Below are 24,895 nucleotides of genomic sequence, written 5' to 3'. Positions count from 1 at the left end.
AGGGGAGTCCTGAGAACACAGCAGGACTCCTGAAGCTCCCCCTCCCTCCCTTGCTGGAAGTCAGTTCAAGGAGGTCCTGAGGACAGGACTCCTGGGGGTTTGGCCGTGGGACAGGACAAGACACCCGCGGTCCCCTCTCGCGCGACGCCCCAAACTGGAGCCCGGATCCAGCCGCCGCCGCGGCTGCAGCAGGAGCCTCGCTGCCGCCGCGCTGCGGTGGCGTTATTTAAAGGGGACGCAGTCTGACTGCTAGGAGCGGAGCGGGAGTCGGGCAAGACGATGCGCATGCGCGAGGCGCGAGCGGCTTCTCTCGTCACAGTGGTTCCCAGGGTTGTCTCAGAAACCAGTCCCCGAGGCTTGGCAAAGCAGGAGACCTCAGAGGAAGTGCTTGTGTGTCGGGGTTCTGATGCTCCGGCCTGACCTCTTCACGGGATCGACGGTAACGTCTCTGGATTCCAGCAGTCGCAAAGGGCTTACCAGGATGACGAAACCCCAGGGGGAGTCCGGGGTAAGCAGCACAGCATCCCAGCCCCAGGCCTGCCCAGACGGTGTTGGTTGGGGTGAGTCTCGCCAAAAGTCGTGCCGCCTTGATCTCGAGGACAGGTCGGCCTGCGTGCCCCTGGGGTGCTCTCTCACCCGCCGGTCGATCTCATCGAGAGCAGAACCCCGAAGCCTCAGGGGTTGCCTGGGGGGGTGTGTTTCAATACCTCTGCTCTAGGTGTCTGTCTGTGTGTGTGTGTGTGTGTGTGTGTTTGCGTGTCTCTCTGTCAGTGTGTGTGTGTGCGGGTGTGTGTGTCTCCCACTCTCTTCTCTCTCTGTCTCTCAGTCTCTGGGTGTTTCTTTCCTATCTCTGTCAGTTTGTGTGTGAGTGCCCGTGTGCGTGTGTGTCTTTGGCCCAATGTGCCCTCTGCGCCACAAAGCGGTTTCTCGCATGGCGGCCTGTCTCATTGTTGAGGGACATCGTCTCCTCCGCTCCTGGGTGGACTGACTCCCTTGATCTTCTGTCCCAAACGAATATCAGGTACCCAAAGGGTCCTGGGGCTGGGGCTGGGGCTGTGGCTGTGGCTGGGGCTGGGTGCAGCCGAAGTTGCGTCAGGGCTACCAGGGCGGTGGAGGGTTGGGGGTGGGGCGAATTTTGCAGAAACCTCTTTGCTCCTCTGGTAGGCTTGGAAAACGTGGCTTGGTCAGGTACACGCGCCGCCACCCCCGGGTCCCAGGTATTCTTCGACTTTCCTTGGCATTGATGGAAAGGTCACTCGTTCCCCCCTTCCGCTGGCACATGCCTGGCCACCACCGTTTGTTTCGCCGTCGCCCTGTACGCCTCCGGTGACACACGTTCACACCATCTGCTGTGGGATACGCCAGTGCCACGCGTGGTCACATGGTCTGCACCTCGCATTCGCCCCTGTTCCTGTTTGTACGAGTCCTGTCACGCGCGGTCGGCTTTCCGGAGCCCCAGGGCTTTTAGAAGCGGGGCAGGCCACTGCTCTTTCAAAGGAGGAGGGAGGCAGAGGGCTGATGGGTCAGTGAATTTGCAGCTGACGCTAGGCATCGAGACCTATGGGATCATTCTTTGTTGCAGCGAGGACCTGCCTGCCTCACCAGATGTGGCGAGCCCATCCTATCTCACTCGGTGGGGGCCAAAATGGGATCTGAAGGGGAGTCCTGAGAACACAGCAGGACTCCTGAAGCTCCCCCTCCCTCCCTTGCTGGAAGTCAGTTCAAGGAGGTCCTGAGGACAGGACTCCTGGGGGTTTGGCCGTGGGACAGGACAAGACACCCGCGTTCCCCTCTCCCACGCCGCCCCAAACTGGAGCCCGGATCCAGCCGCCGCCGCGGCTGCAGCAGGAGCTTCGCTGCCGCCGCGCTGCGTTGGCGTTATTTAAAGGGTACGCAGCCTCATTGCCAGGACCGGAGCGAGAGTCGGGCAAGCCAATGCGCATGCGCCAGGCCCCAACGGCTTCTCCCGTCACAGTGGTTCCCAGGGTTGTCTCAGAAACCAGTCCCCGAGGCTTGGCAAAGCAGGAGCCCTCAGTGGCAGTGCTTGTGTGTCCGGGATCTGATGCTCCGGCCTGACCTCTTCACGGGATCGACGGGAAGGTCTCCGGATGCCAGGAGTCGCAAAGTGCCGAAGAGGATGACGAAACCCCAGGCGGAGTCCGGGGTAAGCAGCACAGCATCCCAGCCCCAGGCCTGCCCGGACGGTGTTGGTTGGGGTGAGTCTCGCCAAAAGTCATGCCGCCCTGATCTCGAGGATAGGTCGGCCTGCGTCCCCCTGGGGTGCTCTCTCACACGCGGGTCGATCTCATCGAGAGCAGAACCCCGAAGCCTCAGGGGTTGCCTGCGGGGGAGGTGTGTTTCAATACCTCTTCTCTAGGAGTCTGTCTGTGTGTGTGTGTGTGTGTGTTTGCATGTCTCTCTGTGAGTGTGTGTGTGTGCGGGTGTGTGTGTCTCCCATTCTCTCTTCTCTCTCTGTCTCTCAGTCTCTGGGTGTTTCTTTCCTATCTCTGTCAGTTTGTGTGTGAGTGCCCGTGTGCGTGTGTGTCTTTGGCCCAATGTGCCCTCTGCGCCACAAAGCGGTTTCTCGCATGGCGGCCTGTCTCATTGTTGAGGGACATCGTCTCCTCCGCTCCTGGGTGGACTGACTCCCTTGATCTTCTGTCCCAAACGAATATCAGGTACCCAAAGGGTCCTGGGGCTGGGGCTGGGGCTGTGGCTGGGGCTGGGGCTGGGTGCAGCCGAAGTTGCGTCAGGGCTACCAGGGCGGTGGAGGGTTGGCGGTGGGGCGAATTTTGCAGAAACCTCTTTGCTCCTCTGGTAGGCTTGGAAAACGTGGCTTGGTCAAGTACACGCGCCGCCACCCCCGGGTCCCAGGTATTCTTCGACTTTCCTTGGCATTGATGGAAAGGTCACTCGTTCCCCCCTTCCGCTGGCACATGCCTGGCCACCACCGTTGGTTTCGCCGTCACCCTGTACGCCTCCGGTGACACACGTTCACACCATCTGCTGTGGGATACGCCAGTGCCACGCGTGGTCACATGGTCTGCACCTCGCATTCGCCCCTGTTCCTGTTTGTACGAGTCCTGTCACGCGCGGTCGGCTTTCCGGAGCCCCAGGGCTTTTAGAAGCGGGGCAGGCCACTGCTCTTTCAAAGGAGGAGGGAGGCAGAGGGCTGATGGGTCAGTGAATTTGCAGCTGACGCTAGGCATCGAGACCTATGGGATCATTCTTTGTTGCAGCGAGGACCTGCCTGCCTCACCAGATGTGGCGAGCCCATCCTATCTCACTCGGTGGGGGCCAAAATGGGATCTGAAGGGGAGTCCTGAGAACACAGCAGGACTCCTGAAGCTCCCCCTCCCTCCCTTGCTGGAAGTCAGTTCAAGGAGGTCCTGAGGACAGGACTCCTGGGGGTTTGGCCGTGGGACAGGACAAGACACCCGCGGTCCCCTTTCGCGCGCCGCCCCAAACTGGAGCCCGGATCCAGCCGCCGCCGCGGCTGCAGCAGGAGCCTCGCTGCCGCCGCGCTGCGGTGGCGTTATTTAAAGGGGACTCAGTCTGACTGCTAGGAGCGGAGCGGGAGTCGGGCAAGACGATGCGCATGCGCGAGGCGCGAGCGGCTTCTCTCGTCACAGTGGTTCCCACGGTTGTCTCAGAAACCAGTCCCCGAGGCTTGGCAAAGCAGGAGACCTCAGAGGAAGTGCTTGTGTGTCGGGGTTCTGATGCTCCGGCCTGACCTCTTCACGGGATCGACGGGAACGTCTCTGGATGCCAGCAGTCGCAAAGGGCTTACCAGGATGACGAAACCCCAGGGGGAGTCCGGGGTAAGCAGCACAGCATCCCAGCCCCAGGCCTGCCCAGACGGTGTTGGTTGGGGTGAGTCTCGCCAAAAGTCGTGCCGCCTTGATCTCGAGGACAGGTCGGCCTGCGTGCCCCTGGGGTGCTCTCTCACCCGCCGGTCGATCTCATCGAGAGCAGAACCCCGAAGCCTCAGGGGTTGCCTGGGGGGGTGTGTTTCAATACCTCTGCTCTAGGTGTCTGTCTGTGTGTGTGTGTGTGTGTGTGTTTGCGTGTCTCTCTGTCAGTGTGTGTGTGTGCGGGTGTGTGTGTCTCCCACTCTCTTCTCTCTCTGTCTCTCAGTCTCTGGGTGTTTCTTTCCTATCTCTGACAGTTTGTGTGTGAGTGCCCGTGTGCGTGTGTGTCTTTGGCCCAATGTGCCCTCTGCGCCACAAAGCGGTTTCTCGCATGGCGGCCTGTCTCATTGTTGAGGGACATCGTCTCCTCCGCTCCTGGGTGGACTGACTCCCTTGATCTTCTGTCCCAAACGAATATCAGGTACCCAAAGGGTCCTGGGGCTGGGGCTGGGGCTGTGGCTGGGGCTGGGGCTGGGTGCAGCTGAAGTTGCGTCAGGGCTACCAGGGCGGTGGAGGTTTGAGGGTGGGGCGAATTTTGCAGAAACCTCTTTGCTCCTCTGGTAGGCTTGGAAAACGTGGCTTGGTCAGGTACACGCGCCGCCACCCCCGGGTCCCAGGTATTCTTCGACTTTCCTTGGCATTGATGGAAAGGTCACTCGTTCCCCCCTTCCGCTGGCACATGCCTGGCCACCACCGTTTGTTTCGCCGTCGCCCTGTACGCCTCCGGTGACACACGTTCACACCATCTGCTGTGGGATACGCCAGTGCCACGCGTGGTCACATGGTCTGCACCTCGCATTCGCCCCTGTTCCTGTTTGTACGAGTCCTGTCACGCGCGGTCGGCTTTCCGGAGCCCCAGGGCTTTTAGAAGCGGGGCAGGCCACTGCTCTTTCAAAGGAGGAGGGAGGCAGAGGGCTGATGGGTCAGTGAATTTGCAGCTGACGCTAGGCATCGAGACCTATGGGATCATTCTTTGTTGCAGCGAGGACCTGCCTGCCTCACCAGATGTGGCGAGCCCATCCTATCTCACTCGGTGGGGGCCAAAATGGGATCTGAAGGGGAGTCCTGAGAACACAGCAGGACTCCTGAAGCTCCCCCTCCCTCCCTTGCTGGAAGTCAGTTCAAGGAGGTCCTGAGGACAGGACTCCTGGGGGTTTGGCCGTGGGACAGGACAAGACACCCGCGTTCCCCTCTCCCACGCCGCCCCAAACTGGAGCCCGGATCCAGCCGCCGCCGCGGCTGCAGCAGGAGCTTCGCTGCCGCCGCGCTGCGTTGGCGTTATTTAAAGGGTACGCAGCCTCATTGCCAGGACCGGAGCGAGAGTCGGGCAAGCCAATGCGCATGCGCCAGGCCCCAACGGCTTCTCCCGTCACAGTGGTTCCCAGGGTTGTCTCAGAAACCAGTCCCCGAGGCTTGGCAAAGCAGGAGCCCTCAGTGGCAGTGCTTGTGTGTCCGGGATCTGATGCTCCGGCCTGACCTCTTCACGGGATCGACGGGAAGGTCTCCGGATGCCAGGAGTCGCAAAGTGCCGAAGAGGATGACGAAACCCCAGGCGGAGTCCGGGGTAAGCAGCACAGCATCCCAGCCCCAGGCCTGCCCGGACGGTGTTGGTTGGGGTGAGTCTCGCCAAAAGTCATGCCGCCCTGATCTCGAGGATAGGTCGGCCTGCGTCCCCCTGGGGTGCTCTCTCACACGCGGGTCGATCTCATCGAGAGCAGAACCCCGAAGCCTCAGGGGTTGCCTGCGGGGGAGGTGTGTTTCAATACCTCTTCTCTAGGAGTCTGTCTGTGTGTGTGTGTGTGTGTGTTTGCATGTCTCTCTGTGAGTGTGTGTGTGTGCGGGTGTGTGTGTCTCCCATTCTCTCTTCTCTCTCTGTCTCTCAGTCTCTGGGTGTTTCTTTCCTATCTCTGTCAGTTTGTGTGTGAGTGCCCGTGTGCGTGTGTGTCTTTGGCCCAATGTGCCCTCTGCGCCACAAAGCGGTTTCTCGCATGGCGGCCTGTCTCATTGTTGAGGGACATCGTCTCCTCCGCTCCTGGGTGGACTGACTCCCTTGATCTTCTGTCCCAAACGAATATCAGGTACGCAAAGGGTCCTGGGGCTGGGGCTGGGGCTGTGGCTGGGGCTGGGGCTGGGTGCAGCCGAAGTTGCGTCAGGGCTACCAGGGCGGTGGAGGGTTGGCGGTGGGGCGAATTTTGCAGAAACCTCTTTGCTCCTCTGGTAGGCTTGGAAAACGTGGCTTGGTCAAGTACACGCGCCGCCACCCCCGGGTCCCAGGTATTCTTCGACTTTCCTTGGCATTGATGGAAAGGTCACTCGTTCCCCCCTTCCGCTGGCACATGCCTGGCCACCACCGTTGGTTTCGCCGTCACCCTGTACGCCTCCGGTGACACACGTTCACACCATCTGCTGTGGGATACGCCAGTGCCACGCGTGGTCACATGGTCTGCACCTCGCATTCGCCCCTGTTCCTGTTTGTACGAGTCCTGTCACGCGCGGTCGGCTTTCCGGAGCCCCAGGGCTTTTAGAAGCGGGGCAGGCCACTGCTCTTTCAAAGGAGGAGGGAGGCAGAGGGCTGATGGGTCAGTGAATTTGCAGCTGACGCTAGGCATCGAGACCTATGGGATCATTCTTTGTTGCAGCGAGGACCTGCCTGCCTCACCAGATGTGGCGAGCCCATCCTATCTCACTCGGTGGGGGCCAAAATGGGATCTGAAGGGGAGTCCTGAGAACACAGCAGGACTCCTGAAGCTCCCCCTCCCTCCCTTGCTGGAAGTCAGTTCAAGGAGGTCCTGAGGACAGGACTCCTGGGGGTTTGGCCGTGGGACAGGACAAGACACCCGCGGTCCCCTTTCGCGCGCCGCCCCAAACTGGAGCCCGGATCCAGCCGCCGCCGCGGCTGCAGCAGGAGCCTCGCTGCCGCCGCGCTGCGGTGGCGTTATTTAAAGGGGACTCAGTCTGACTGCTAGGAGCGGAGCGGGAGTCGGGCAAGACGATGCGCATGCGCGAGGCGCGAGCGGCTTCTCTCGTCACAGTGGTTCCCACGGTTGTCTCAGAAACCAGTCCCCGAGGCTTGGCAAAGCAGGAGACCTCAGAGGAAGTGCTTGTGTGTCGGGGTTCTGATGCTCCGGCCTGACCTCTTCACGGGATCGACGGGAACGTCTCTGGATGCCAGCAGTCGCAAAGGGCTTACCAGGATGACGAAACCCCAGGGGGAGTCCGGGGTAAGCAGCACAGCATCCCAGCCCCAGGCCTGCCCAGACGGTGTTGGTTGGGGTGAGTCTCGCCAAAAGTCGTGCCGCCTTGATCTCGAGGACAGGTCGGCCTGCGTGCCCCTGGGGTGCTCTCTCACCCGCCGGTCGATCTCATCGAGAGCAGAACCCCGAAGCCTCAGGGGTTGCCTGGGGGGGTGTGTTTCAATACCTCTGCTCTAGGTGTCTGTCTGTGTGTGTGTGTGTGTGTGTGTTTGCGTGTCTCTCTGTCAGTGTGTGTGTGTGCGGGTGTGTGTGTCTCCCACTCTCTTCTCTCTCTGTCTCTCAGTCTCTGGGTGTTTCTTTCCTATCTCTGACAGTTTGTGTGTGAGTGCCCGTGTGCGTGTGTGTCTTTGGCCCAATGTGCCCTCTGCGCCACAAAGCGGTTTCTCGCATGGCGGCCTGTCTCATTGTTGAGGGACATCGTCTCCTCCGCTCCTGGGTGGACTGACTCCCTTGATCTTCTGTCCCAAACGAATATCAGGTACCCAAAGGGTCCTGGGGCTGGGGCTGGGGCTGTGGCTGGGGCTGGGGCTGGGTGCAGCTGAAGTTGCGTCAGGGCTACCAGGGCGGTGGAGGTTTGAGGGTGGGGCGAATTTTGCAGAAACCTCTTTGCTCCTCTGGTAGGCTTGGAAAACGTGGCTTGGTCAAGTACACGCGCCGCCACCCCCGGGTCCCAGGTATTCTTCGACTTTCCTTGGCATTGATGGAAAGGTCACTCGTTCCCCCCTTCCGCTGGCACATGCCTGGCCACCACCGTTTGTTTCGCCGTCGCCCTGTACGCCTCCGGTGACACACGTTCACACCATCTGCTGTGGGATACGCCAGTGCCACGCGTGGTCACATGGTCTGCACCTCACATTCGCCCCTGTTCCTGTTTGTACGAGTCCTGTCACGCGCGGTCGGCTTTCCGGAGCCCCAGGGCTTTTAGAAGCGGGGCAGGCCACTGCTCTTTCAAAGGAGGAGGGAGGCAGAGGGCTGATGGGTCAGTGAATTTGCAGCTGACGCTAGGCATCGAGACCTATGGGATCATTCTTTGTTGCAGCGAGGACCTGCCTGCCTCACCAGATGTGGCGAGCCCATCCTATCTCACTCGGTGGGGGCCAAAATGGGATCTGAAGGGGAGTCCTGAGAACACAGCAGGACTCCTGAAGCTCCCCCTCCCTCCCTTGCTGGAAGTCAGTTCAAGGAGGTCCTGAGGACAGGACTAAACACCCGCGTTCCCCTCTCCCACGCCGCCCCAAACTGGAGCCCGGATCCAGCCGCCGCCGCGGCTGCAGCAGGAGCTTCGCTGCCGCCGCGCTGCGTTGGCGTTATTTAAAGGGGACGCAGCCTCATTGCCAGGACCGGAGCGAGAGTCGGGCAAGCCAATGCGCATGCGCCAGGCCCCAACGGCTTCTCCCGTCACAGTGGTTCCCAGGGTTGTCTCAGAAACCAGTCCCCGAGGCTTGGCAAAGCAGGAGCCCTCAGTGGCAGTGCTTGTGTGTCCGGGATCTGATGCTCCGGCCTGACCTCTTCACGGGATCGACGGGAAGGTCTCCGGATGCCAGGAGTCGCAAAGTGCCGAAGAGGATGACGAAACCCCAGGCGGAGTCCGGGGTAAGCAGCACAGCATCCCAGCCCCAGGCCTGGCGGACGGTGTTGGTTGGGGTGAGTCTCGCCAAAAGTCATGCCGCCCTGATCTCGAGGACAGGTCGGCCTGCGTCCCCCTGGGGTGCTCTCTCACCCGCGGGTCGATCTCATCGAGAGCAGAACCCCGAAGCCTCAGGGGTTGCCTGCGGGGGAGGTGTGTTTCAATACCTCTTCTCTAGGAGTCTGTCTGTGTGTGTGTGTGTGTGTGTTTGCATGTCTCTCTGTGAGTGTGTGTGTGTGCGGGTGTGTGTGTCTCCCATTCTCTCTTCTCTCTCTGTCTCTCAGTCTCTGGGTGTTTCTTTCCTATCTCTGTCAGTTTGTGTGTGAGTGCCCGTGTGCGTGTGTGTCTTTGGCCCAATGTGCCCTCTGCGCCACAAAGCGGTTTCTCGCATGGCGGCCTGTCTCATTGTTGAGGGACATCGTCTCCTCCGCTCCTGGGTGGACTGACTCCCTTGATCTTCTGTCCCAAACGAATATGAGGTACCCAAAGGGTCCTGGGGCTGGGGCTGGGGCTGTGGCTGGGGCTGGGGCTGGGTGCAGCTGAAGTTGCGTCAGGGCTACCAGGGCGGTGGAGGGTTGGGGGTGGGGCGAATTTTGCAGAAACCTCTTTGCTCCTCTGGTAGGCTTGGAAAACGTGGCTTGGTCAGGTACACGCGCCGCCACCCCCTGGTCCCAGGTATTCTTCGACTTTCCTTGGCATTGATGGAAAGGTCACTCGTTCCCCCCTTCCGCTGGCACATGCCTGGCCACCACCGTTTGTTTCGCCGTCGCCCTGTACGCCTCCGGTGACACACGTTCACACCATCTGCTGTGGGATACGCCAGTGCCACGCGTGGTCACATGGTCTGCACCTCGCATTCGCCCCTGTTCCTGTTTGTACGAGTCCTGTCACGCGCGGTCGGCTTTCCGGAGCCCCAGGGCTTTTAGAAGCGGGGCAGGCCACTGCTCTTTCAAAGGAGGAGGGAGGCAGAGGGCTGATGGGTCAGTGAATTTGCAGCTGACGCTAGGCATCGAGACCTATGGGATCATTCTTTGTTGCAGCGAGGACCTGCCTGCCTCACCAGATGTGGCGAGCCCATCCTATCTCACTCGGTGGGGGCCAAAATGGGATCTGAAGGGGAGTCCTGAGAACACAGCAGGACTCCTGAAGCTCCCCCTCCCTCCCTTGCTGGAAGTCAGTTCAAGGAGGTCCTGAGGACAGGACTCCTGGGGGTTTGGCCGTGGGACAGGACAAGACACCCGCGGTCCCCTCTCGCGCGCCGCCCCAAACTGGAGCCCGGATCCAGCCGCCGCCGCGGCTGCAGCAGGAGCCTCGCTGCCGCCGCGCTGCGGTGGCGTTATTTAAAGGGGACTCAGTCTGACTGCTAGGAGCGGAGCGGGAGTCGGGCAAGACGATGCGCATGCGCGAGGCGCGAGCGGCTTCTCTCGTCACAGTGGTTCCCACGGTTGTCTCAGAAACCAGTCCCCGAGGCTTGGCAAAGCAGGAGACCTCAGAGGAAGTGCTTGTGTGTCGGGGTTCTGATGCTCCGGCCTGACCTCTTCACGGGATCGACGGGAACGTCTCTGGATGCCAGCAGTCGCAAAGGGCTTACCAGGATGACGAAACCCCAGGGGGAGTCCGGGGTAAGCAGCACAGCATCCCAGCCCCAGGCCTGCCCAGACGGTGTTGGTTGGGGTGAGTCTCGCCAAAAGTCGTGCCGCCTTGATCTCGAGGACAGGTCGGCCTGCGTGCCCCTGGGGTGCTCTCTCACCGGCGGGTCGATCTCATCGAGAGCAGAACCCCGAAGCCTCAGGGGTTGCCTGGGGGGGTGTGTTTCAATACCTCTGCTCTAGGTGTCTGTCTGTGTGTGTGTGTGTGTGTGTGTTTGCGTGTCTCTCTGTCAGTGTGTGTGTGTGCGGGTGTGTGTGTCTCCCACTCTCTTCTCTCTCTGTCTCTCAGTCTCTGGGTGTTTCTTTCCTATCTCTGTCAGTTTGTGTGTGAGTGCCCGTGTGCGTGTGTGTCTTTGGCCGAATGTGCCCTCTGCGCCACAAAGCGGTTTCTCGCATGGCGGCCTGTCTCATTGTTGAGGGACATCGTCTCCTCCGCTCCTGGGTGGACTGACTCCCTTGATCTTCTGTCCCAAACGAATGTCAGCTATGCAAAGGGTCCTGGGGCTGGGGCTGGGGCTGTAGCTGGGGCTGGGGCTGGGTGCAGCCGAAGTTGCGTCAGGGCTACCAGGGCGGTGGAGGGTTGGCGGTGGGGCGAAATTTGCAGAAACCTCTTTGCTCCTCCGGTAGGCATTGGAAAACGTGGCTTGGTCAAGCACAGGCGCCCGAACTCCCCGGGTCCCAGGTATTCTTCGATTTTCGTTGGCATTGATGGAAAGGTCACTCGTTCCCCCCTTCCGCCGGCACATGCCTGGCCACCACCGTTTGTTTCGCCGTCGCCCTGTATGCCTCCGGTGACACACGTTCACACCATCTGCTGTGGGATACGCCAGTGCCACGCGTGGTCACAGGGTCTGCACCTCGCATTCACCCCTGTTGCTGTTTGCACGAGTCCTGTAAAGAGCGGTCGGCTTTCCGGATCCCCAGGGCTTTCAGAAGTGGGGCAGGCCACTGCTCTTTCAAAGGAGGAGGGAGGCAGAGGGCTGATGGATCAGGGAATTTGCAGCTGACGCTAGGCATCGAGACCTATGGGATCATTCTTTCCTGCAGCGAAGACCCGCCTGCCTCACCTGGTATGGCGAGCCCATCCTATCTCACTCGGTGGGGGCCAAAATGGGATCTGAAGGGGAGTCCTGAGAACTCAGCAGGACTCCTGAAGCTCCCCCTCCCTCCCTTGCTGGAAGTCAGTTCAAGGAGGTCCTGAGGACAGGACTCCTGGGGGTTTGGCCGTGGGACAGGACAAGACACCCGCGGTCCCCTCTCGCGCGCCGCCCCAAACTGGAGCCCGGATCCAGCCGCCGCCGCGGCTGCAGCAGGAGCCTCGCTGCCGCCGCGCTGCGGTGGCGTTATTTAAAGGGGACGCAGTCTGACTGCTAGGAGCGGAGCGGGAGTCGGGCAAGACGATGCGCATGCGCGAGGCGCGAGCGGCTTCTCTCGTCACAGTGGTTCCCACGGTTGTCTCAGAAACCAGTCCCCGAGGCTTGGCAAAGCAGGAGACCTCAGAGGAAGTGCTTGTGTGTCGGGGTTCTGATGCTCCGGCCTGACCTCTTCACGGGATCGACGGGAACGTCTCTGGATGCCAGCAGTCGCAAAGGGCTTACCAGGATGACGAAACCCCAGGGGGAGTCCGGGGTAAGCAGCACAGCATCCCAGCCCCAGGCCTGCCCAGACGGTGTTGGTTGGGGTGAGTCTCGCCAAAAGTCGTGCCGCCTTGATCTCGAGGACAGGTCGGCCTGCGTGCCCCTGGGGTGCTCTCTCACCCGCCGGTCGATCTCATCGAGAGCAGAACCCCGAAGCCTCAGGGGTTGCCTGGGGGGGTGTGTTTCAATAACTCTGCTCTAGGTGTCTGTCTGTGTGTGTGTGTGTGTGTGTGTTTGCGTGTCTCTCTGTCAGTGTGTGTGTGTGCGGGTGTGTGTGTCTCCCACTCTCTTCTCTCTCTGTCTCTCAGTCTCTGGGTGTTTCTTTCCTATCTCTGTCAGTTTGTGCGTGAGTGCCCGTGTGCGTGTGTGTCTTTGGCCCAATGTGCCCTCTGCGCCACAAAGCGGTTTCTCGCATGGCGGCCTGTCTCATTGTTGAGGGACATCGTCTCCTCCGCTCCTGGGTGGACTGACTCCCTTGATCTTCTGTCCCAAACGAATATGAGGTACCCAAAGGGTCCTGGGGCTGGGGCTGGGGCTGTGGCTGGGGCTGGGGCTGGGTGCAGCCGAAGTTGCGTCAGGGCTACCAGGGCGGTGGAGGGTTGGGGGTGGGGCGAATTTTGCAGAAACCTCTTTGCTCCTCTGGTAGGCTTGGAAAACGTGGCTTGGTCAGGTACACGCGCCGCCACCCCCGGGTCCCAGGTATTCTTCGACTTTCCTTGGCATTGATGGAAAGGTCACTCGTTCCCCCCTTCCGCTGGCACATGCCTGGCCACCACCGTTTGTTTCGCCGTCGCCCTGTACGCCTCCGGTGACACACGTTCACACCATCTGCTGTGGGATACGCCAGTGCCACGCGTGGTCACATGGTCTGCACCTCGCATTCGCCCCTGTTCCTGTTTGTACGAGTCCTGTCACGCGCGGTCGGCTTTCCGGAGCCCCAGGGCTTTTAGAAGCGGGGCAGGCCACTGCTCTTTCAAAGGAGGAGGGAGGCAGAGGGCTGATGGGTCAGTGAATTTGCAGCTGACGCTAGGCATCGAGACCTATGGGATCATTCTTTGTTGCAGCGAGGACCTGCCTGCCTCACCAGATGTGGCGAGCCCATCCTATCTCACTCGGTGGGGGCCAAAATGGGATCTGAAGGGGAGTCCTGAGAACACAGCAGGACTCCTGAAGCTCCCCCTCCCTCCCTTGCTGGAAGTCAGTTCAAGGAGGTCCTGAGGACAGGACTCCTGGGGGTTTGGCCGTGGGACAGGACAAGACACCCGCGGTCCCCTCTCGCGCGCCGCCCCAAACTGGAGCCCGGATCCAGCCGCCGCCGCGGCTGCAGCAGGAGCCTCGCTGCCGCCGCGCTGCGGTGGCGTTATTTAAAGGGGACGCAGTCTGACTGCTAGGAGCGGAGCGGGAGTCGGGCAAGACGATGCGCATGCGCGAGGCGCGAGCGGCTTCTCTCGTCACAGTGGTTCCCACGGTTGTCTCAGAAACCAGTCCCCGAGGCTTGGCAAAGCAGGAGACCTCAGAGGAAGTGCTTGTGTGTCGGGGTTCTGATGCTCCGGCCTGACCTCTTCACGGGATCGACGGTAACGTCTCTGGATTCCAGCAGTCGCAAAGGGCTTACCAGGATGACGAAACCCCAGGGGGAGTCCGGGGTAAGCAGCACAGCATCCCAGCCCCAGGCCTGCCCAGACGGTGTTGGTTGGGGTGAGTCTCGCCAAAAGTCGTGCCGCCTTGATCTCGAGGACAGGTCGGCCTGCGTGCCCCTGGGGTGCTCTCTCACCCGCCGGTCGATCTCATCGAGAGCAGAACCCCGAAGCCTCAGGGGTTGCCTGGGGGGGTGTGTTTCAATACCTCTGCTCTAGGTGTCTGTGTGTGTGTGTGTGTGTGTGTGTGTTTGCGTGTCTCTCTGTCAGTGTGTGTGTGTGCGGGTGTGTGTGTCTCCCACTCTCTTCTCTCTCTGTCTCTCAGTCTCTGGGTGTTTCTTTCCTATCTCTGACAGTTTGTGTGTGAGTGCCCGTGTGCGTGTGTGTCTTTGGCCCAATGTGCCCTCTGCGCCACAAAGCGGTTTCTCGCATGGCGGCCTGTCTCATTGTTGAGGGACATCGTCTCCTCCGCTCCTGGGTGGACTGACTCCCTTGATCTTCTGTCCCAAACGAATATCAGGTACCCAAAGGGTCCTGGGGCTGGGGCTGGGGCTGTGGCTGGGGCTGGGGCTGGGTGCAGCTGAAGTTGCGTCAGGGCTACCAGGGCGGTGGAGGGTTGGGGGTGGGGCGAATTTTGCAGAAACCTCTTTGCTCCTCTGGTAGGCTTGGAAAACGTGGCTTGGTCAGGTACACGCGCCGCCACCCCCGGGTCCCAGGTATTCTTCGACTTTCCTTGGCATTGATGGAAAGGTCACTCGTTCCCCCCTTCCGCTGGCACATGCCTGGCCACCACCGTTTGTTTCGCCGTCGCCCTGTACGCCTCCGGTGACACACGTTCACACCATCAGCTGTGGGATACGCAAGTGCCACGCGTGGTCACATGGTCTGCACCTCGCATTCGCCCCTGTTCCTGTTTGTACGAGTCCTGTCACGCGCGGTCGGCTTTCCGGAGCCCCAGGGCTTTTAGAAGCGGGGCAGGCCACTGCTCTTTCAAAGGAGGAGGGAGGCAGAGGGCTGATGGGTCAGTGAATTTGCAGCTGACGCTAGGCATCGAGACCTATGGGATCATTCTTTGTTGCAGCGAGGACCTGCCTGCCTCACCAGATGTGGCGAGCCCATCCTATCTCACTCGGTGGGGGCCAAAATGGGATCTGAAGGGGAGTCCTGAGAACACAGCAGGACTCCTGAAGCTCCCCCTCCCTCCCTTGCTGGAAGTCAGTTCAAGGAGGTCCTGAGGACAGGACTCCTGGGGGTTTGGCCGTGGGACAGGACAAGACACCCGCGGTCCCCTCTCGCGCGCCGCCCCAAACTGGAGCCCGGATCCAGCCGCCGCCGCGGCTGCAGCAGGAGCCTCGCTGCCGCCGCGCTGCGGTGGCGTTATTTAAAGGGGACGCAGTCTGACTGCTAGGAGCGGAGCGGGAGTCGGGCAAGACGATGCGCATGCGCGAGGCGCGAGCGGCTTCTCTCGTCACAGTGGTTCCCACGGTTGTCTCAGAAACCAGTCCCCGAGGCTTGGCAAAGCAGGAGACCTCAGAGGAAGTGCTTGTGTGTCGGGGTTCTGATGCTCCGGCCTGACCTCTTCACGGGATCGACGGGAACGTCTCTGGATGCCAGCAGTCGCAAAGGGCTTACCAGGATGACGAAACCCCAGGGGGAGTCCGGGGTAAGCAGCACAGCATCCCAGCCCCAGGCCTGCCCAGACGGTGTTGGTTGGGGTGAGTCTCGCCAAAAGTCGTGCCGCCTTGATCTCGAGGACAGGTCGGCCTGCGTGCCCCTGGGGTGCTCTCTCACCCGCGGGTCGATCTCATCGAGAGCAGAACCCCGAAGCCTCAGGGGTTGCCTGGGGGGGTGTGTTTCAATACCTCTGCTCTAGGTGTCTGTGTGTGTGTGTGTGTGTGTGTGTGTTTGCGTGTCTCTCTGTCAGTGTGTGTGTGTGCGGGTGTGTGTGTCTCCCACTCTCTTCTCTCTCTGTCTCTCAGTCTCTGGGTGTTTCTTTCCTATCTCTGACAGTTTGTGTGTGAGTGCCCGTGTGCGTGTGTGTCTTTGGCCCAATGTGCCCTCTGCGCCGCAAAGCGGTTTCTCGCATGGCGGCCTGTCTCATTGTTGAGGGACATCGTCTCCTCCGCTCCTGGGTGGACTGACTCCCTTGCTCTTCTGTCCCAAACGAATATCAGGTACCCAAAGGGTCCTGGGGCTGGGGCTGGGGCTGTGGCTGGGGCTGGGGCTGGGTGCAGCTGAAGTTGCGTCAGGGCTACCAGGGCGGTGGAGGTTTGAGGGTGGGGCGAATTTTGCAGAAACCTCTTTGCTCCTCTGGTAGGCTTGGAAAACGTGGCTTGGTCAAGTACACGCGCCGCCACCCCCGGGTCCCAGGTATTCTTCGACTTTCCTTGGCATTGATGGAAAGGTCACTCGTTCCCCCCTTCCGCTGGCACATGCCTGGCCACCACCGTTTGTTTCGCCGTCGCCCTGTACGCCTCCGGTGACACACGTTCACACCATCTGCTGTGGGATACGCCAGTGCCACGCGTGGTCACATGGTCTGCACCTCGCATTCGCCCCTGTTCCTGTTTGTACGAGTCCTGTCACGCGCGGTCGGCTTTCCGGAGCCCCAGGGCTTTTAGAAGCGGGGCAGGCCACTGCTCTTTCAAAGGAGGAGGGAGGCAGAGGGCTGATGGGTCAGTGAATTTGCAGCTGACGCTAGGCATCGAGACCTATGGGATCATTCTTTGTTGCAGCGAGGACCTGCCTGCCTCACCAGATGTGGCGAGCCCATCCTATCTCACTCGGTGGGGGCCAAAATGGGATCTGAAGGGGAGTCCTGAGAACACAGCAGGACTCCTGAAGCTCCCCCTCCCTCCCTTGCTGGAAGTCAGTTCAAGGAGGTCCTGAGGACAGGACTAAACACCCGCGTTCCCCTCTCCCACGCCGCCCCAAACTGGAGCCCGGATCCAGCCGCCGCGGCGGCTGCAGCAGGAGCCTCGCTGCCGCCGCGCTGCGGTGGCGTTATTTAAAGGGGACGCAGCCTCATTGCCAGGACCGGAGCGAGAGTCGGGCAAGGCAATGCGCACGCGCGAGGCACGAGCGGCTTCTCCCGTCACAGTGGTTCTCACGGTTGTCTCAGAAACCAGTCCCCGAAGCTTGGCAAAGCAGGAGCCCTCAGTGGCAGGGCTTGTGTGTCGGGGTTCTGATGCTCCGGCCTGACCTCTTCACGGGATCGACGGGAAGGTCTCCGGATGCCAGGAGTCGCAAAGGGCCGACCAGGATGATGAATCCCCAGGCGGAGTCCGGGGTAAGCAGCACATCATCCCAGCCCCAGGCCTACCCGGACGGTGTTGCTTGGGGTGAGTCTCGCCAAAAGTCGTGCCGCCCTGATCTCGAGGACAGGTCGGCCTGCGTGCCCCTGGGGAGCTCTCTCACCCGCGGGTCGATCTCGTTGAGAACAGAACCCCGAAGCCTCAGGGGTTGCCTGAGGTGGTGTGTTTCAATACCTCTGCTCTAGGAGTCTGTCTGTGTGTGTGCGTGTGTGTGTTTCCATGTCTGTCTGTGAGTGTGCGTGTGCGGGTGTGTGTGTCTCCCATTCTCTCTTCTGTCTCTGTCTCTCAGTCTCTGGGTGTTTCTTTCCTATCTCTGTCAGTTTGTGTGTGAGTGCCCGTGTGCGTGTGTGTCTTTGGCCGAATGTGCCCTCTGCGCCACAAAGCGGTTTCTCGCATGGCGGCCTGTCTCATTGTTGAGGGACATCGTCTCCTCCGCTCCTGGGTGGACTGACTCCCTTGATCTTCTGTCCCAAACGAATGTCAGCTATGCAAAGGGTCCTGGGGCTGGGGCTGGGGCTGTGGCTAGGGCTGGGGCTGGGTGCAGCCGAAGTTGCGTCAGGGCTACCAGGGCGGTGGAGGGTTGGGGGTGGGGCGAAATTTGCAGAAACCTCTTTGCTCCTCCGGTAGGCATTGGAAAACGTGGCTTGGTCAAGCACAGGCGCCCGAACTCCCCGGGTCCCAGGTAGTCTTCGATTTTCGTTGGCATTGATGGAAAGGTCACTCGTTCCCCCCTTCCGCCGGCACATGCCTGGCCACCACCGTTTGTTTCGCCGTCGCCCTGTATGCCTCCGGTGACACACGTTCACACCATCTGCTGTGGGATACGCCAGTGCCACGCGTGGTCACAGGGTCTGCACCTCGCATTCGCCCCTGTTGCTGTTTGCACGAGTCCTGTAAAGAGCGGTCGGCTTTCCGGATCCCCAGGGCTTTCAGAAGTGGGGCAGGCCACTGCTCTTTCAAAGGAGGAGGGAGGCAGAGGGCTGATGGATCAGGGAATTTGCAGCTGACGCTAGGCATCGAGACCTATGGGATCATTCTTTGCTGCAGCGAAGACCCGCCTGCCTCACCTGGTATGGCGAGCCCATCCTATCTCACTCGGTGGGGGCCAAAATGGGATCTGAAGGGGAGTCCTGAGAACTCAGCAGGACTCCTGAAGCTCCCCCTCCCTCCCTTGCTGGAAGTCAGTTCAAGGAGGTCCTGAGGACAGGACTCCTGGGGGTTTGGCCGTGGGACAGGACAAGACACCCGCGGTCCCCTCTCGCGCGCCGCCCCAAACTGGAGCCCGGATCCAGCCGCCGCCGCGGCTGCAGCAGGAGCCTCGCTGCCGCCGCGCTGCGGTGGCGTTATTTAAAGGGGACGCAGTCTGACTGCTAGGAGCGGAGCGGGAGTCGGGCAAGACGATGCGCATGCGTGAGGCGCGAGCGGCTTCTCTCGTCACAGTGGTTCCCACGGTTGTCTCAGAAACCAGTCCCCGAGGCTTGGCAAAGCAGGAGACCTCAGAGGAAGTGCTTGTGTGTCGGGGTTCTGATGCTCCGGCCTGACCTCTTCACGGGATCGACGGGAACGTCTCTGGATGCCAGGAGTCGCAAAGTGCTTACCAGGATGATGAAACCCCAGGGGGAGTCCGGGGTAAGCAGCACAGCATCCCAGCCCCAGGCCTGCCCAGACGGTGTTGGTTGGGGTGAGTCTCGCCAAAAGTCGTGCCGCCTTGATCTCGAGGACAGGTCGGCCTGCGTGCCCCTGGGGTGCTCTCTCACCCGCCGGTCGATCTCATCGAGAGCAGAACCCCGAAGCCTCAGGGGTTGCCTGGGGGTTGTGTTTCAATACCTCTGCTCTAGGTGTCTGTCTGTGTGTGTGTGTGTGTTTGCGTATCTCTCTGTCAGTGTGTGTGTGTGCGGGTGTGTGTGTCTCCCACTCTCTTCTCTCTCTGTCTCTCAGTCTCTGGGTGTTTCTTTCCTATCTCTGTCAGTTTGTGTGTGAGTGCCCGTGTGCGTGTGTGTCTTTGGCCCAATGTGCCCTCTGCGCCACAAAGCGGTTTCTCGCATGGCGGCCTGTCTCATTGTTGAGGGACATCGTCTCCTCCGCTCCTGGGTGGACTGACTCCCTTGATCTTCTGTCCCAAACGAATATCAGGTACCCAAAGGGTCCTGGGGCTGGGGCTGGGGCTGTGGCTGGGGCTGGGGCTGGGTGCAGCCGAAGTTGCGTCAGGGCTACCAGGGCGGTGGAGGGTTGGGGGTGGGGCGAATTTTGCAGAAACCTCTTTGCTCCTCTGGTAGGCTTGGAAAACGTGGCTTGGTCAGATACACGCGCCGCCACCCCCGGGTCCCAGGTATTCTTCGACTTTCCTTGGCATTGATGGAAAGGTCACTCGTTCCCCCCTTCCGCTGGCACATGCCTGGCCACCACCGTTTGTTTCGCCGTCGCCCTGTACGCCTCCGGTGACACACGTTCACACCATCTGCTGTGGGATACGCCAGTGCCACGCGTGGTCACATGGTCTGCACCTCGCATTCGCCCCTGTTCCTGTTTGTACGAGTCCTGTCACGCGCGGTCGGCTTTCCGGAGCCTCAGGGCTTTTAGAAGCGGGGCAGGCCACTGCTCTTTCAAAGGAGGAGGGAGGCAGAGGGCTGATGGGTCAGTGAATTTGCAGCTGACGCTAGGCATCGAGACCTATGGGATCATTCTTTGTTGCAGCGAGGACCTGCCTGCCTCACCAAATGTGGCGAGCCCATCCTATCTCACTCGGTGGGGGCCAAAATGGGATCTGAAGGGGAGTCCTGAGAACACAGCAGGACTCCTGAAGCTCCCCCTCCCTCCCTTGCTGGAAGTCAGTTCAAGGAGGTCCTGAGGACAGGACTAAACACCCGCGTTCCCCTCTCCCACGCCGCCCCAAACTGGAGCCCGGATCCAGCCGCCGCGGCGGCTGCAGCAGGAGCCTCGCTGCCGCCGCGCTGCGGTGGCGTTATTTAAAGGGGACGCAGCCTCATTGCCAGGACCGGAGCGAGAGTCGGGCAAGGCAATGCGCACGCGCGAGGCACGAGCGGCTTCTCCCGTCACAGTGGTTCTCACGGTTGTCTCAGAAACCAGTCCCCGAAGCTTGGCAAAGCAGGAGCCCTCAGTGACAGGGCTTGTGTGTCGGGGTTCTGATGCTCCGGTCTGACCTCTTCACGGGATCGACGGGAAGGTCTCCGGATGCCAGGAGTCGCAAAGGGCCGACCAGGATGATGAATCCCCAGGCGGAGTCCGGGGTAAGCAGCACAGCATCCCAGCCCCAGGCCTACCCGGACGGTCTTGCTTGGGGTGAGTCTCGCCAAAAGTCGTGCCGCCCTGATCTCGAGGACAGGTCGGCCTGCGTGCCCCTGGGGAGCTCTCTCACCCGCGGGTCGATCTCGTTGAGAACAGAACCCCGAAGCCTCAGGGGTTGCCTGAGGTGGTGTGTTTCAATACCTCTGCTCTAGGAGTCTGTCTGTGTGTGTGCGTGTGTGTGTTTCCATGTCTGTCTGTGAGTGTGCGTGTGCGGGTGTGTGTGTCTCCCATTCTCTCTTCTGTCTCTGTCTCTCAGTCTCTGGGTGTTTCTTTCCTATCTCTGTCAGTTTGTGTGTGAGTGCCCGTGTGCGTGTGTGTCTTTGGCCGAATGTGCCCTCTGCGCCACAAAGCGGTTTCTCGCATGGCGGCCTGTCTCATTGTTGAGGGACATCCTCTCCTCCGCTCCTGGGTGGACTGACTCCCTTGATCTTCTGTCCCAAACGAATGTCAGCTATGCAAAGGGTCCTGGGGCTGGGGCTGGGGCTGTGGCTGGGGCTGGGGCTGGGTGCAGCCGAAGTTGCGTCAGGGCTACCAGGGCGGTGGAGGGTTGGCGGTGGGGCGAAATTTGCAGAAACCTCTTTGCTCCTCCGGTAGGCATTGGAAAACGTGGCTTGGTCAAGCACAGGCGCCCGAACTCCCCGGGTCCCAGGTATTCTTCGATTTTCGTTGGCATTGATGGAAAGGTCACTCGTTCCCCCCTTCCGCCGGCACATGCCTGGCCACCACCGTTTGTTTCGCCGTCGCCCTGTATGCCTCCGGTGACACACGTTCACACCATCTGCTGTGGGATACGCCAGTGCCACGCGTGGTCACAGGGTCTGCACCTCGCATTCGCCCCTGTTGCTGTTTGCACGAGTCCTGTAAAGAGCGGTCGGCTTTCCGGATCCCCAGGGCTTTCAGAAGTGGGGCAGGCCACTGCTCTTTCAAAGGAGGAGGGAGGCAGAGGGCTGATGGATCAGGGAATTTGCAGCTGACGCTAGGCATCGAGACCTATGGGATCATTCTTTGCTGCAGCGAAGACCCGCCTGCCTCACCTGGTATGGCGAGCCCATCCTATCTCACTCGGTGGGGGCCAAAATGGGATCTGAAGGGGAGTCCTGAGAACACAGCAGGACTCCTGAAGCTCCCCCTCCCTCCCTTGCTGGAAGTCAGTTCAAGGAGGTCCTGAGGACAGGACTCCTGGGGGTTTGGCCGTGGGACAGGACAAGACACCCGCGGTCCCCTCTCGCGCGCCGCCCCAAACTGGAGCCCGGATCCAGCCGCCGCCGCGGCTGCAGCAGGAGCCTCGCTGCCGCCGCGCTGCGGTGGCGTTATTTAAAGGGGACGCAGTCTGACTGCTAGGAGCGGAGCGGGAGTCGGGCAAGACGATGCGCATGCGCGAGGCGCGAGCGGCTTCTCTCGTCACAGTGGTTCCCACGGTTGTCTCAGAAACCAGTCCCCGAGGCTTGGCAAAGCAGGAGACCTCAGAGGAAGTGCTTGTGGGACGGGGTTCTGATGCTCCGGCCTGACCTCTTCACGGGATCGACGGGAACGTCTCTGGATGCCAGGAGTCGCAAAGGGCTTACCAGGATGACGAAACCCCAGGGGGAGTCCGGGGTAAGCAGCACAGCATCCCAGCCCCAGGCCTGCCCAGACGGTGTTGGTTGGGGTGAGTCTCGCCAAAAGTCGTGCCGCCTTGATCTCGAGGACAGGTCGGCCTGCGTGCCCCTGGGGTGCTCTCTCACCCGCCGGTCGATCTCATCGAGAGCAGAACCCCGAAGCCTCAGGGGTTGCCTGGGGGGGTGTGTTTCAATACCTCTGCTATAGGTGTCTGTCTGTGTGTGTGTGTGTGTGTGTGCTTGCGTGTCTCTCTGTCAGTGTGTGTGTGTGCGGGTGTGTGTGTCTCCCACTCTCTTCTCTCTCTGTCTCTCAGTCTCTGGGTGTTTCTTTCCTATCTCTGTCAGTTTGTGTGTGAGTGCCCGTGTGCGTGTGTGTCTTTGGCCCAATGTGCCCTCTGCGCCACAAAGCGGTTTCTCGCATGGCGGCCTGTCTCATTGTTGAGGGACATCGTCTCCTCCGCTCCTGGGTGGACTGACTCCCTTGATCTTCTGTCCCAAACGAATATCAGGTACCCAAAGGGTCCTGGGGCTGGGGCTGGGGCTGTGGCTGGGGCTGGGGCTGGGTGCAGCCGAAGTTGCGTCAGGGCTACCAGGGCGGTGGAGGGTTGGGGGTGGGGCGAATTTTGCAGAAACCTCTTTGCTCCTCTGGTAGGCTTGGAAAACGTGGCTTGGTCAGGTACACGCGCCGCCACCCCCGGGTCCCAGGTATTCTTCGACTTTCCTTGGCATTGATGGAAAGGTCACTCGTTCCCCCCTTCCGCTGGCACATGCCTGGCCACCACCGTTTGTTTCGCCGTCGCCCTGTACGCCTCCGGTGACACACGTTCACACTATCTGCTGTGGGATACGCCAGTGCTACGCGTGGTCACATGGTCTGCACCTCGCATTCGCCCCTGTTCCTGTTTGTACGAGTCCTGTCACGCGCGGTCGGCTTTCCGGAGCCCCAGGGCTTTTAGAAGCGGGGCAGGCCACTGCTCTTTCAAAGGAGGAGGGAGGCAGAGGGCTGATGGGTCAGTGAATTTGCAGCTGACGCTAGGCATCGAGACCTATGGGATCATTCTTTGTTGCAGCGAGGACCTGCCTGCCTCACCAGATGTGGCGAGCCCATCCTATCTCACTCGGTGGGGGCCAAAATGGGATCTGAAGGGGAGTCCTGAGAACACAGCAGGACTCCTGAAGCTCCCCCTCCCTCCCTTGCTGGAAGTCAGTTCAAGGAGGTCCTGAGGACAGGACTCCTGGGGGTTTGGCCGTGGGACAGGACAAGACACCCGCGTTCCCCTCTCCCACGCCGCCCCAAACTGGAGCCCGGATCCAGCCGCCGCCGCGGCTGCAGCAGGAGCTTCGCTGCCGCCGCGCTGCGTTGGCGTTATTTAAAGGGGACGCAGCCTCATTGCCAGGACCGCAGCGAGAGTCGGGCAAGACAATGCGCATGCGCCAGGCCCCAACGGCTTCTCCCGTCACAGTGGTTCCCAGGGTTGTCTCAGAAACCAGTCCCCGAGGCTTGGCAAAGCAGGAGCCCTCAGTGGCAGTGCTTGTGTGTCCGGGATCTGATGCTCCGGCCTGACCTCTTCACCGGATCGACGGGAAGGTCTCCGGATGCCAGGAGTCGCAAAGTGCCGAAGAGGATGATGAAACCCCAGGCGGAGTCCGGGGTAAGCAGCACAGCATCCCAGCCCCAGGCCTGCCCGGACGGTGTTGGTTGGGGTGAGTCTCGCCAAAAGTCATGCCGCCCTGATCTCGAGGACAGGTCGGCCTGCGTCCCCCTGGGGTGCTCTCTCACACGCGGGTCGATCTCATCGAGAGCAGAACCCCGAAGCCTCAGGGGTTGCCTGCGGGGGAGGTGTGTTTCAATACCTCTTCTCTAGGAGTCTGTCTGTGTGTGTGTGTGTGTGTGTGTTTGCATGTCTCTCTGTGAGTGTGTGTGTGTGCGGGTGTGTGTGTCTCCCATTCTCTCTTCTCTCTCTGTCTCTCAGTCTCTGGGTGTTTCTTTCCTATCTCTGTCAGTTTGTGTGTGAGTGCCCGTGTGCGTGTGTGTCTTTGGCCCAATGTGCCCTCTGCGCCACAAAGCGGTTTCTCGCATGGCGGCCTGTCTCATTGTTGAGGGACATCGTCTCCTCCGCTCCTGGGTGGACTGACTCCCTTGATCTTCTGTCCCAAACGAATATCAGGTACCCAAAGGGTCCTGGGGCTGGGGCTGGGGCTGTGGCTGGGGCTGGGGCTGGGTGCAGCTGAAGTTGCGTCAGGGCTACCAGGGCGGTGGAGGGTTGGGGGTGGGGCGAATTTTGCAGAAACCTCTTTGCTCCTCTGGTAGGCTTGGAAAACGTGGCTTGGTCAGGTACACGCGCCGCCACCCCCGGGTCCCAGGTATTCTTCGACTTTCCTTGGCATTGATGGAAAGGTCACTCGTTCCCCCCTTCCGCTGGCACATGCCTGGCCACCACCGTTTGTTTCGCCGTCGCCCTGTACGCCTCCGGTGACACACGTTCACACCATCTGCTGTGGGATACGCCAGTGCCACGCGTGGTCACATGGTCTGCAACTCGCATTCGCCCCTGTTCCTGTTTGTACGAGTCCTGTCACGCGCGGTCGGCTTTCCGGAGCCCCAGGGCTTTTAGAAGCGGGGCAGGCCACTGCTCTTTCAAAGGAGGAGGGAGGCAGAGGGCTGATGGGTCAGTGAATTTGCAGCTGACGCTAGGCATCGAGACCTATGGGATCATTCTTTGTTGCAGCGAGGACCTGCCTGCCTCACCAGATGTGGCGAGCCCATCCTATCTCACTCGGTGGGGGCCAAAATGGGATCTGAAGGGGAGTCCTGAGAACACAGCAGGACTCCTGAAGCTCCCCCTCCCTCCCTTGCTGGAAGTCAGTTCAAGGAGGTCCTGAGGACAGGACTAAACACCCGCGTTCCCCTCTCCCACGCCGCCCCAAACTGGAGCCCGGATCCAGCCGCTGCGGCGGCTGC

The 24,895-nt window shown here is 60.8% G+C and overlaps 3 pseudogenes; all 3 read right to left on the bottom strand.

The window, feature by feature from the left end:
* Positions 1-375: 375 nt before the first annotated feature.
* On the bottom strand, positions 376-1,070 carry LOC134757791 (protein FAM27D1-like; annotated as a pseudogene).
* A 17,455-nt stretch (positions 1,071-18,525) lies between these two features.
* Positions 18,526-19,334, bottom strand: LOC134757790 (protein FAM27D1-like; annotated as a pseudogene).
* Positions 19,335-23,452: 4,118 nt separating this feature from the next.
* LOC134757789 (protein FAM27D1-like) lies at positions 23,453-24,462 on the bottom strand (annotated as a pseudogene).
* Between the last annotated feature and the right edge of the window lie 433 nt (positions 24,463-24,895).

The sequence above is a fragment of the Gorilla gorilla genome, chromosome 21 (genome assembly GCF_029281585.2).
Source record: "Gorilla gorilla gorilla isolate KB3781 chromosome 21, NHGRI_mGorGor1-v2.1_pri, whole genome shotgun sequence".
In the NCBI taxonomy this organism is placed as follows: domain Eukaryota; kingdom Metazoa; phylum Chordata; class Mammalia; order Primates; family Hominidae; genus Gorilla; species Gorilla gorilla.
This window is presented reverse-complemented; position numbering and strand designations above follow the sequence as displayed.